Source organism: Trichomycterus rosablanca, chromosome 10 (assembly GCF_030014385.1).
Source record: "Trichomycterus rosablanca isolate fTriRos1 chromosome 10, fTriRos1.hap1, whole genome shotgun sequence".
Taxonomy (NCBI): domain Eukaryota; kingdom Metazoa; phylum Chordata; class Actinopteri; order Siluriformes; family Trichomycteridae; genus Trichomycterus; species Trichomycterus rosablanca.
The window spans coordinates 9149951-9160511 of NC_085997.1; the positions used below are offsets into that span (position 1 = coordinate 9149951).

Genomic DNA, 10561 nt, shown 5'->3' on the forward strand with positions numbered 1-10561 from the left:
ACATTAATTTTCACTGATTAGTCAATATGGCCCACAAGATATCAGCAGAGATCCAGTAAAATATCAGTAATTACATGAAAAAGAAAAGGTAAGTTTAAAGTAATATCACAACCTTCAAAATGGGAACAAGGGAGCATCGTAAGGGGAATTAGCTCAAATGGTAGAGTGCTCGCTTAGCATGTGAGAGGTAGCGGGATCGATGCCCGCATTCTCCAGTGCAGATACATTATGATTATTTAAGGGTATCATGTAATATGAAACTCGTTGCGGCATCGCTTAATGAAACGCAGCATCAAAAATTATGATCAGGATTTAAGTGAGTCTTTAAGGCAGCAAAAAATATGTGGGTATTAATATCTAAAACTCAGCGCATTATTAGGCTACACATAAATATAGATTTAAACTGTCCTCTATTTACTACAGTCTGTTTGAAACAACTAGTTGGTGTGGAGAACATGTTACACACACAGAGCGCTATTATTTCAAGCTTATCAAGTACATGGTATTTCACTTAATAATATCTCACAAAGTACAAATTCTTCATCATTCTAAACAAAGCATGTAGTACGGGACATTACCGCTCACCTAATGCACTAAGAAACAACTCGCCCAAACAGGGACTTGAACCCTGGACCCTCAGATTAAAAGTCTGATGCTCTACCGACTGAGCTTTCTGGGCTCCTACCTTCTCTTTGACTTTCATTTAAAAACCAGTCTGAAGAAGAAAGTTAATCACCAACTAATGATGTTTACCAGTTTGGTGTAGCTTGTGCTCCATCACAAGTGTGGCGATTGCACTTGCAACCTCTTTGACTTCTATTGGAAAATGCAGGTAGAAATTGCATACGTAGTTGCTCGTTTCGATCAGCATCTTAAACAGTGGTAGCGTGGCCGAGCGGTCTAAGGTGCTGGATTAAGGCTCCAGTCTCTTCGGGGGCGTGGGTTCGAATCCCACCGCTGCCAACTCATGCTTTTCAACGCCGGCTCCATGTTTACCCACCCAATGCAACGTATACTCAATCACAATCCCAAGTATGGCACATGCGATTGGCCCTTTTCGACCCACAACCTTTCTTAACTTTTTTTTTTTATGTAACATGAAACAGTTCGACCGCACTGTGCACACAAACCTTAACTTGGTGTACCTTTGTATCGTTGCTGTCATCTCTAGCATCACTCCGACTACATACAACTATGATATAATAAGAAGCATAATAAAAAAAAAAACTTGTACTCACCCAATAACTGTGTTTATACCTAAAATGGAACGCAGACACTGTGAAAACAGCATACGTTCTAAAGCCAATGAGCTTTTAAACAAGCTCAAACACACCGATGCACCACAGAGTCTTAAATTAAGCATACAGCACGATGGTTTAGCAGAAGAAATGTTGTAAGAAAGGAAGCCCTTAAATACTGACTGTCTTGTTGCTCTGCTTGCAAGCTTACTGTAACAAAAGAACGGTCGTGTATCTGATGGGTTAAGATTAGTCGCTACTCCACCAGTTCTTCGCTGTGGCTGGTTAAATGCTGGAAATTACCACTTACCTAATGCAGTAGGAACCAACTCACTCGAACAGGGACTTGAACCCTGGACCCTCAGATTAAAAGTCTGATGCTCTACCGACTGAGCTATCCGGGCTCTGCAACCTGCTTTAATCCCCACAAGCATGTGACTTAAATAAAAAAAATTAAACATATGTTGTCCTGTAGAACTTCAATTAATATAAAATGTTTTTATTTCTGTTTCGGCTCTCTTGAAGGCGATTATATCAAGTTTTAGGTGAAGTATGTTGCTGCTTACACACACACACAAAAAAAAAATCTCAGGAGTAGAATTTTGCAGGTAGATTACAAACAGATTCCTTTCTTTCACCTATTTCCTTTTTTCCTGTATCAATTGCACGATTGTTTTCCAGTCCTTAAATGTTATGTGCATTTATATGTATATGCATGAATTTGCATGTATATGCAAGAGAAAAAAATCCATAAAAATCTAATTGAGTTAGCAAAGAACCTTGAATTATACTACAGAGTTCTTCAAGTAGAAACAGTTCTAGCAAAAACACAAAAAACCCTTAAGACTTCTTAGTCTTAGTTTTTAATTATGTCAAATGCCATTAATAATTTATAATCACTGATTTGTGAGATATCAGCAGTAGTAGATCATGTTTAACTGGTTTAATATTGTTTAAGCGCTGATTATCGGCTGTTTTTCGTGAGTATGTTGGGCGGTTTTCCATGCATTTTGGCGGGCTTTTAAATGCGCAATCTGGCAACCCTGGCTGAAGCGTTCATTCATATTTTGGAGCGATGTATGTTTGTATGCTAGAATATAAATAACATCTTTTACAAACTGCTGTCTATTTACATTGACATTTTCTCTTCTGTCTAAACATTTTTGGAATTGGGTTTGTAAAAGTAAGCGATACTGTGGATAATATATTTAATGAGCTGAACTAACTGAGAGAAGCGCTAACGGTGGTGGAAGAGTCTAAAAGGGTTTGGAACATAGTCGTATCATCATAGCAGTATAACACAGTTTTGTCCGTAGCATCCGAAAATATCCAGAAGCTAATATACACAAACTTTTCTTTAAAAAATCAACTTACCTTGTTAATAAAGTATGACCTCAAAATCAAAACAAACACAGTATCCGCTGCTGCAGTCTCTACACAAACTTTTCTGAACTGAAAACTCAAGGACACATTTTATGGATATTACGGTAATGCACTGAGAACTCGTCCTACAGTCATGCAAGCACATACAACAGTGTGTGAGTTTACACTAATCAACCATAACATTAAAACCACCTCCTTGTTTCTACACTCAGTGTCTATTTTATCAGCTCCACTTACCATATAGGAGCACTTTGTAGTTCTACAATTATTGACAGGACCACCACAGAGCAGGTATTATTTGGATGGTGGATCATTCTCAGTACTGCATTGACACTGACATGGTGCTGGTGTGTTAGTGTGTGTTGTGCTGGTATGAGTGGATCAGACACAGCAGTGTCAATTAGCGTATAATCAGGACAGCGGAGAGGATCATTGGATGCAGTCTGCCAACGCTTCAGGACATTTACAACAGCAGAGTGCTGAAGCGTGCCGGCAAAATTACAGCAGACCCCTCTCATCCTGGACATTACCTTTTTCAAACTCTTCCATCTGGCAGAAGACTCAGGACAATAAAAACAAACACATCAAGATACGCTAACAGCTTTTTCCCCAGAGCTGTAACACTTTTCAACCAAAGTTGTTCTCTTGGGCAAATGTTGGTAAATACTGGTTAACAGTCCGTGTGCTGTCGGGTCTGTTAAATATGTTCTATGTTACATGTCATACATGTGTAATTGTCTGTACTATTATGTGTATTGTTTGTACTACTATGTGGACTGTTGTGTGTATCACTGAGTGTATCACCAAAGCAAATTCCTCGTATGTGTAACATACCTGGCGAAACAGACCTGCACTGTGAGATCGACTGGTAGATCGTGATCCATGTATTGGGCACCCCTGATGTAAAACAACTGTACTTTTGGTAACCCCTTTGGAGTCTTTTCAAGAAATTGCTCCTGATAACTTTTATTGTTTATTGAAACACAACATTTCCATCACAGATCTGCTTCAAACTTAGGGAGATCCGCTGTCAGAACTCGGACACAGTCTCTATGTTCAAGTCTAGATTGAAAACATGTTTATTTACTCAGGCTTTTGATTGGTCTTTTCAAACTAAACAAGCAAACCTAGTTATGCTGTAATAGTTAGGGGTGCTGGAGTCTAAACCTGTAAAACTCTCTGATATTTTACTCTTAACGATTTCACATTGTAACAACATCTTCTGTGGTTTTAACCCGAGGAGGCTCTGACGGAAACCTGTTCACCCTCTCGAGGTTAAAGACTGCAAGTCGAGACTGCAGTGCCAACAATGCTGCTCCTACTAGATGTGACAGTGACCTGGCGTGTTTGCACCAAAAATGTCCAGAACGTACAACAGACTTTATCACAGACTGGACTGAACAATGAAGAACTTACATTATTTTTTTGCTAGTTACAACTTTCAGTTCAATTTAATTTTGTGTTTGTATGATTTGTGTAAATCCTTTTTATTTAAAGTATCCTCCAGGCCACCCAAGAAGGATGGGTCCCTGCTGAGTCTGGTTCCTCTCAAGGTTTCTTCCTGAGTTTTTCCTTGCCACTCTCGCCCTTCGGCCTGGATTCTGTAAAGTTGCTTTAAGACAATGTTCATTGGAAAAAGCGCTATATAAATAAATCTGACTTGACATGTGTCCGAGATCTCTAACTCAAGCACCGTTTATGCAATCTATCTGAGTACTACTGTATTTTATAGAGTACATCCTGAGCTTTTTATTAATGTCACATTTGTAGGTGTGCGACAAGCAGCCCATGAACTTTCTTTTAAAAATGGCTGCCATGTCATATTTTAAGTAAGAGATCAGTTTCGTTCAATATGAGTCGTAACTTCAGTTTATAAAGATTACAGAAATGTACAGCAATTTTAACCCTTTCTAAACAAAACATTTATCCAATGTCCTTTGTTGTGGACAGCAGGACTTACTACACCCGGTTTTTAGCCTATTTCTATACAAGGAAGCAGAGGGCTGAGTAAGGCAGAAAATATTTTATGGAACAAATTTATGCAGGAAATTCAGGTGGTGGTGTGTTAGTGTGTTACGATTATTATGAAGGCAGATGGCATCCGGCACTGAGAAATGCAATTTATTGAACATAACATAACAGAACATAACATTAAAAAAACCTCTTTGTTTCTAGACTCACTGTCCATTTTATCAGCTCCACTTACAATATAGGAGCACTTTGTAGTTCTACAATTACTGACTGTAGTCCATCTGTTTCTCTACATAAATTTAAAACCTGGAGAATGCAGGCATTGATCCCACTACCTCTCACATGCTAAGCAAGCACTCTACCATTTGAGCTAATTCTCCTTATGAAGCACCCTTCTTTACCCTTTGTAAAATGTAATGTACTAAAAGAGCGTTGATGCTGCATTATGTAACGGCCAAAATAGTGCAGGATATACCAACTTTTTAGTGCAGTGCAATAACAAAATGGCTCTGTGAAGCAAGAACTAAAATTATGATGCATGTCATTCAACATAAAATATGTGGGTATTAATATCTAAAACTCAGTGCATTATTAGGCTGCACATAAATATAGATTTAAACTGTCCTCTATTTACTACAGTCTGTTTGAAACAGCTGGACGTACAAACAGTCGGTGTGGAGAACATGTCACACATACAGTGTGCTATTATTTCAAGCTGATCAAGTACATGCTATTTCACTTAGAAATATCTCACAAAGTACAAATTCTTCAACTTTCTAAAAACTCACTAATCAACCATAACATTAAAACCACCTCCTTGTTTCTACACTCACTGTCTATTTTATCAGCTCCACTTACCATATAGGAGCACTTTGAATTTCTACAATTATTAACATGACCACTACAGAGCAGGTATTATTTAGGTGGTGGATCATTCTCAGCACTGCAGTGACACTGACATGGTGTTGGTGTGTTAGTGTGTGTTGTGCTGGTATGAGTGGATCAGACACAGCAGCGCTGCTGGAGTTTTTAAATACCGTGTCCACTCACTGTCCACTCTATTAGACACTCCTACCTAGTTGGTCCACCTTGTAGAGATAGTCAGAGACGATCGTTCATCTATTGCTGCTGTTTGAGTTGGTCATCTTCTAGACCTTCATCAGTGGTCATAGGACACTGCCCACAGGGTGCTGTTGGCTGGATGTTTTTGGTTGGTGGACTGTTCTAGGTCCAGCAGTGACAGTGAGGTGTTTAAAAACCTGCAGCGCTGCTATGTCTTATCCACTCATACCAGCACAACACACTAAGACACCACCACCATGTCAGTGTCACTGCAGTGTTGAGAATGATCCACCACACAAATAATACCTGCTCTGTAGTGGTCCTGGGAGAGTCCTGACCATTGAAGAACAGCATAAAAGGGGGATAAAAAAGCATGGCTGATCGGTGTATACTCACCATGTATGCGTCTTTCCTCTGGGTATGAAAATGTGCCAGTAGGTGTAATTGCTGCTCTAAATTGCACCTGTATGTGTGAGTGAGTGGATAAATTAGTGTGTGATGCTTTGCGGTGGTTTGACGCGCCCTGTCCAGGGTGTATTTTTGTCTTGAGCCCCGTGTTCGTGACACTGGACCCACGCTTGCCCTGTAATGCTGAATATCAATACAGGCAAATGAAGCGCATTTAAAAAAGCTTTAAAGCATTCTTGAAAAATGATGAAGCCAACCTTTTTAAAAAGTAGATCCCGATGACCTGTTGACTGAAATAGTAGATCCCAAGCCACAGAAGTGTGGGCACCAGTTTTACATTGGCTACGTTTTAACAAGACGTACCAAGAATGGCCTGTAGATGGCGCACTGTGGTCGTTTTTAAAAGCAAGCTATGGCCAATTATGCCACCGAACTTAAATATGTACAATACTTTATAATGTATCAATTGTAACAGTATCAAATATTAAAACATTATAAAAAATTATAAGTTTATGCGTTTCTGTCAAAACAAAACAAAAAAGGTATGTAAACAAAACTGAGCGTAAATAGGGCATTACTGACATTGTACTGACAATCTTTACAGATTGCAAAATGATCATAATGTTTCAGCATTGGAGAATGTGGGCATCGATCCCACTACCTCTCGCATGCTAAGCAAGCGCTCTACCATTTGAGCTAATTCCCCTTACACAAAACTTTTCTTTATATATATATATATATATATATATATATTATAAAGTGAGAGTGCAACATGTTTAAGCTCACGTACTCTTTTCTATATTATGCGTTGCTTTTCATTAAAATGTTATGTGCATTTATATGTGGCAAAATAAAAAAATCCATAAAAATCAAATTGAGTTAGCAGAGAACCTTAAATTATACTAAATGGTTCTTCAAGTAGAAACAGTTCTACCAAGAACACCTAAAAGAACCCTTAAGAAACATTTCTTAGTGCTACATACATCAGTTGTATTCCACACAGGTCAGCATGCGATGAAACTTTGCTCGAAACAGACATCGTTTTACTTTCTAACTGTATTCATATTATGCCATCTAGTGGACAATTGAATAGCCTACAACCAGCACAAACAGGGTTTGAGTTCTTAGAGAATAATTATTATTCTTAATAAATAATCCAGTCAGTTAAAAACCCAACAAGAAGGCTGTACCTAATACACTCATAGTAGAGAAAACACACCCTAACATGCTAGTGCTGTTACAGTGCTAAGAATGATCCACCCAAAAACATTATTTGGTCAGTTGGAGATCTCATATGGGGCTCCCTTTCTATTGATTTTTGGTTTACAGCCTAGTGACAAAGTGTACAGTGCAGCAGATGGGTTACAGTCAGTACATTTACAATACATAATAATGTGAAAAGATTAAGCAGTTTATGGGTTCGAATCCCACTTCTGACAGCTCATGATTTAAACAAATCTACTTCTTTAGAGGACACAGCCATCAGGGAATACAGTTTTCATCAAAGGGTGAACATGGTCTGCAACAATGCTGAGGTAGGTGGTACGTGTCAAAGTAACATCCACATGGATGCCAGGACGCAGGCTTTTGATGACTGAAAATGTGAGAAACTGAATCATGTATTCATCCTGATCTTGCTCTGTTTATTGTTGCAGCTCTGCTGGAGGGTTATTTTTTTGGTGTTTGTGGTGGTGGTGGTGGTGGGGTCTTTGTTCCCATTTTGGTTTATTTGATGTACTTTACATCCATTTAAATATGTACTTAAATACTTAAATATCCATTTAAGTATGTTTATTCAGCGTCCATTTACATTGTTACAGCAGTATTTTACGACAAAAATGGAAATGTTCACATTATTGAAATGGATGTAAAGTACATCATTTACTAAATAAACCAAAATGGGAACAAAGGCCCCACCATCACCACCACCACCACCACCACCACAAACACCAAGAAAATAACCCTCCAGCAGAGCTGCAACAAGAACAGGACAATCTCCTACAGGTCCAACAAAATAAAATAAAAAATGCACTTCAAAAAAGACCTCACATTGTTCGTCCTAAAGGCTAAGATCAACTTTTTAAATAAACTGAGTCTGTGATGGTTTAAAAACAACGCGTAATATAGAAAAGAGTACGTGAGCTTAAACACGTTGCACCCTCGTTTTATAATGCAGCATCAACACTCTGTTAGTACATTACAATTTACAAAGGGTAAAGGAAAGTTTTGTGTAAGGGGAATTAGCTCAAATGGTAGAGCGCTCGCTTAGCATGCGAGAGGTAGTGGGATCGATGCCCACATTCTCCAATGCCGAAACACTATGATCACTTAAAGGCAACACATAATATAAAAGTCGTTGCTCACTGAAACGCTGCATCAAACATTAGGTCAGTCTGTAAGTTTTACAGTGACAGTTATGCTCTATTTTTACTCAAATCGTTTGCTTTAAAGACCTTTTTTGACTTGTTTAAATTGACAAATGTAGCGCCCCCTAGCACCCTTGGCTGTATTTGGAAAGCGCTCCCTGACTTCTTTTATTTGTTTAAGAAATCTCTTTCTTTGTGGTAATGTAAGGATTTAAAAGGGCCACTACTTATCAGTACTTACGATTATTTTATATTTAAACTATACTCTTATTTAAACCGAAAAAACTACTTCAATTACCCTATATATATGTGGTACTAACCTTGCACAAAAAAACCTGCGACTAACACCATTTACAGTAGCTGTATTAACATTATCCCTGACTCACATACCAAACTTGTACACATTAATAATACTTAAACAAATTAACTATTTACTCATTTACACAATCATTAATATGCATTTCAAACCCCAATATATTTTACAAAAATGTCATAATACAGATTCACTCAAATTACCATCAGTAATATTCAAAATATTATCAATCTCTCCTAAGTTAGGTACAGTGGGGCCAAAAAGTATTTAGTCAGCCACTGATTGTGCAAGTTCTCCTACTTAGAAAGATGAGAGAGGTCTGTAATTTTCATCATAGGTACACTTCAACTATGAGAGACAAAATGAGAAAAAAAATCCAGGAAATCACATTGTAGGATTTTTAAAGAATTTATTCGTAAATTATGGTGGAAAATAAGTATTTGGTCAATAACAAACAAGCAAGATTTCTGGCTCTCACAGACCTGTAACTTATTCTTTAAGAAGCTCTTCTGTCCTCCACTCGTTACCTGTATTAATGGCACCTGTTTGACCTTGTTATCTGTATAAAAGACACCTGTCCACAGCCTCAAACAGTCAGACTCCAAACTCAACCATGGCCAAGACCAAAGAGCTGTCGAAGGACACCAGGAAGAAAATTGTAGACCTGCACCAGGCTGGGAAGAGTAAATCTACAATAGGCAAGCAGGTTGGTGTGAATAAATCAACTGTGGGAACAATTGTAAGAAAATGGAAAACATACAAGACCATTGATAATCTCCCTTGGGGTCAAGATCTCATCCCGTGGGGTCAAAATTATCATGAGAACGGTGAGCAAAAATCCCAGAACTACACGGAGGGACCTGATGAATGACCTGCAGAGAGCTGGGACCAAAGTAAAAAGGCTACCATCAGTAACACACTACGCCAAGAGGGACTCAAATCCTGCAGTGTCAGGATCATCCTTAACCTGTCATTGCCAACAAAGGTTATGTTACAAAGTATTGAGTTGAACTTTTGTTATTGACCAAATACTTATTTTCCACCATAATTTACAAATAAATTCTTTAAAAATCCTACAATGTGATGTCCTGGATTTTTTTTTCTCATTTTGTCTCTCATAGTTGAAGTGTACCTATGATGAAAATTACAGACCTCTCTCATCTTTCTAAGTAGGAGAACCTGCACAATCAGTGGCTGACTAAATACTTTTTGGCCCCACTGTAACTAAACTAACTAAAATAACTAACTAAAAAAAAAGGGTACCCAAAATTACCATTGCAGGCCTGATCCAACCTAATAGTCCCAATCAGCACAGATCACGAAGTATATTTGGTCGGTTGTGGTGGAGCTGTCCACGTTCTTTGTTTACATGGATGAAACAGAAAAAATCCACCAGTCTTTTTCCTTTTGATCTTGGATGAAACAATCAGAGTTAATCCGATGCTTTTAATCCACTGTAATCGTCACAGTTGCTGAGGAAGCGTACTGCCTCCAATGTCCATGCGCGAAAACTCAAGAGACGAAGTTCACAGCTGATACAGCATAAACAATGTCACTAATCGACTGCAAGATGTTAATATAAGACTCACTGTCCGTTTGTCTTAATGCATCAAGAGAGATAAATCCTAAACAGGTGTTTTACCCGCTTACATGACACTTGTTTCACATCACGCTATTTTCTCCACTTTTTTCTTCTTTTCCACCCACTTTCTCCCGCTCTTTTCCCGACCTGTGACAGTTCATGCTGATTGGCTTAAAAATAAATCAAGGGAGGGCTATACATACACTTTACTTTAAACAGCATAAAACAACCAGAACAT

The 10561-nt window shown here is 38.3% G+C and overlaps 2 non-coding genes across 2 annotated transcripts; both read left to right on the top strand.

Moving 5' to 3' along the window:
• The first annotated feature begins 881 nt into the window (after positions 1 to 881).
• On the top strand, positions 882 to 963 carry trnal-aag (transfer RNA leucine (anticodon AAG)). The gene has a single exon. It is a non-coding gene; the product is annotated as a tRNA-Leu (tRNA).
• Positions 964 to 8296: 7333 nt separating this feature from the next.
• On the top strand, positions 8297 to 8369 carry trnaa-agc (transfer RNA alanine (anticodon AGC)). Its single transcript has one exon. It is a non-coding gene; the product is annotated as a tRNA-Ala (tRNA).
• The last annotated feature ends 2192 nt before the right edge of the window (positions 8370 to 10561 follow it).